Consider the following 2,237-nt stretch of genomic DNA (forward strand, 5'->3'; position numbering starts at 1 on the left):
GCCTGGCCAACATGGTGAAACCTTGTCTTTACTAAAAATACAAAAATTAGCTGGGTGTGGTGGCGGGTGCCTGTAATCCCAGCTACACGGGAAGCTGAGGCAGGAGAATCGCTTGAACCCAGGAGGCAGTGGTTGCAGTGAGCTGAGATTGCGCCACTGCACTCCAGCCTGGGTGACAGAGTGAGACTCTGTATCACAAAAAAAAAAAAAAAAAAAAAAAAGAACGCAAAAGATTTGGATTCTAAATTCTGCGGCTAATTAATAGCATGACCCTGGGTAAGTTGTTTCCTGTCTCTAGGCTGAGGTTTTCTCATCTATAAATGAAGGATTTGGACAAGGTCAATGATGGGCTGGTACATTTTTTAACAATCAGCTCTTAGTGAAGTGGGAGGGGAGAGAAGCCTGATTTGTAGTGTTTGTCAGTTTCTGTGGTGTAAATAATCCCGCTAAAGGCCCATTTCAAACTACCAATTTGAAGTAAACCGGCTTGAAAATATCCTGAAAATGAAGGCATTGGCTCTGGTGAGCCAGTTATTTAAATTCTGAAGTTCTATGACATTGTATATGTGAAATCCGTTTCAGCCCTAAAATGCCACAGTTCTATGATTGCAACACTGGGTGATTCTTTAAATTGCCAGGATACACCCCAAACCTAATTAACAGCATTCGCTTGCTGCCTCCCTGCACTGGCATCCTGATGAAAGCTGGCTTTGGTCCAGATTCGGAGCCAGACGCCGTGGAAGCAGAAGCTGTTCTGACGCTGTCGTGGCTGTGAGTTGGGGAACTCGGGCCTTGAAACTCACTCAATCAAGAGCTGCTCTTGCCTTCCCTTCTTTTGGTCAGGTGGGGATGATTCATTCCTGTGTTATTTCAGCCACTGTTTCCCAGGGTGCCTGGAAGCAGGGAAGGCCTGAGAGCTTGAAGCAGACAGAGGAAAAACAGGGAGAAGGAGGAGAAAGGGACCCGCCTTGGGTAGGGCCCCTGCTGAGTTGTGGGCAGGTGTGAGTCATTCCTCTCTGCTTCAGCAGCCACACCTTTTGTCAAGTTCTGAATGCCAGGTGGAGAATCTGCCTAGACCAAGCGCCCTTGATCAAGTCAGAACAGGTTTCCTGAAAGATCATTCCCATTAAAATTAATGGAATCAGAATAGGCTGATCTTTTCTGTAATGCGACGTGTTTCTTTTCAACATGTTTCCTAAATGCTTGGAGAGAACCCCTAAAAGTATAGAAGAGGGAGAAAAGAGGAAGAAGTGTGCTTTCACATCCCCAGGGCTCGGGACTAGAGAGAGAAGGTAGTTTTATATTATCCATTCCTGCCTTCCCAACCAACCACCTTACCAGCTTACCAAAGAACTGACCAGCAAGGACAGTGAAGAGTGTAATGAGCATGAATCCTCATGAGCTGCCATATTATGATCAAGATCTTTCCATTGAGTGTGTGTGTTGCTATTGAATTAAGAAGAAAAGATCTAGAAGGGAAAGACTTGGCATATAACTAATTTCAAAGTCTTAGGGACACACTTTACAGCCATAAGGATGGCAACTATTGAAAACAGAAACAACTCCTGTCTCTGGTCCGTGTCTTCAAGATGATGAAGAAAAGAAGGAACAATAGTTGTGCCAAAAAGAGCCGCGGCCACGTACAGCCTATTCGCTGCACAAACTGTGCCCTATGTGTGCCCAAGGACAAACCCATTAAGAAATTCGTCTCTCGAAACATAGTGGAGACCGCAGCAGTCAGGGACATTTCTGAAGCGAGCGTCTTCGATGTCTATGTGCTTCCTGAGCTGTATGTAAAGCTACGTTACTGTGTGAGTTGTGCAATTCACAGCAAAGTAGTCAGGAATCGATCTCATGAAGCCCGCAAGGACCGAACACCCCCACCCCGTTTAGACCTGCGGGTGCTGCCCCACAACTGCCAGCAAAGTCCATGTAAAGAGCTGAGTCCTTAAAGACTGAAGACAAACTATTCTCTGGAAAAAAATTAAATGGAAATTGTACTTAAAAAAAAAAGAAAACAAACAAAATAATAATGGTGGGTGAGGGTGTGGAGAAATTAGAACCCTTGTGCATTGTTGGTGGAATGTAAAATGGTGTAGCCAGTGTGGAAAACAGTATGGGAGTCCCTCAAAAAAACTACACAGACGATTACCATATGATCCAGCAATCTCACCACTGGGGTTACATCCAGGAGAACTGAAAACAGAGTTCTTGGCTAGGCACAGTGGCTCACGCTT

General features: G+C 45.1%; 1 pseudogene; it reads left to right on the plus strand.

Moving 5' to 3' along the window:
* Positions 1-1,589: 1,589 nt before the first annotated feature.
* LOC100615319 (small ribosomal subunit protein eS26-like) lies at positions 1,590-1,936 on the plus strand (annotated as a pseudogene).
* The last annotated feature ends 301 nt before the right edge of the window (positions 1,937-2,237 follow it).

The sequence above is a fragment of the Pan troglodytes genome, chromosome 5 (genome assembly GCF_028858775.2).
Source record: "Pan troglodytes isolate AG18354 chromosome 5, NHGRI_mPanTro3-v2.0_pri, whole genome shotgun sequence".
Classification (NCBI taxonomy): domain Eukaryota; kingdom Metazoa; phylum Chordata; class Mammalia; order Primates; family Hominidae; genus Pan; species Pan troglodytes.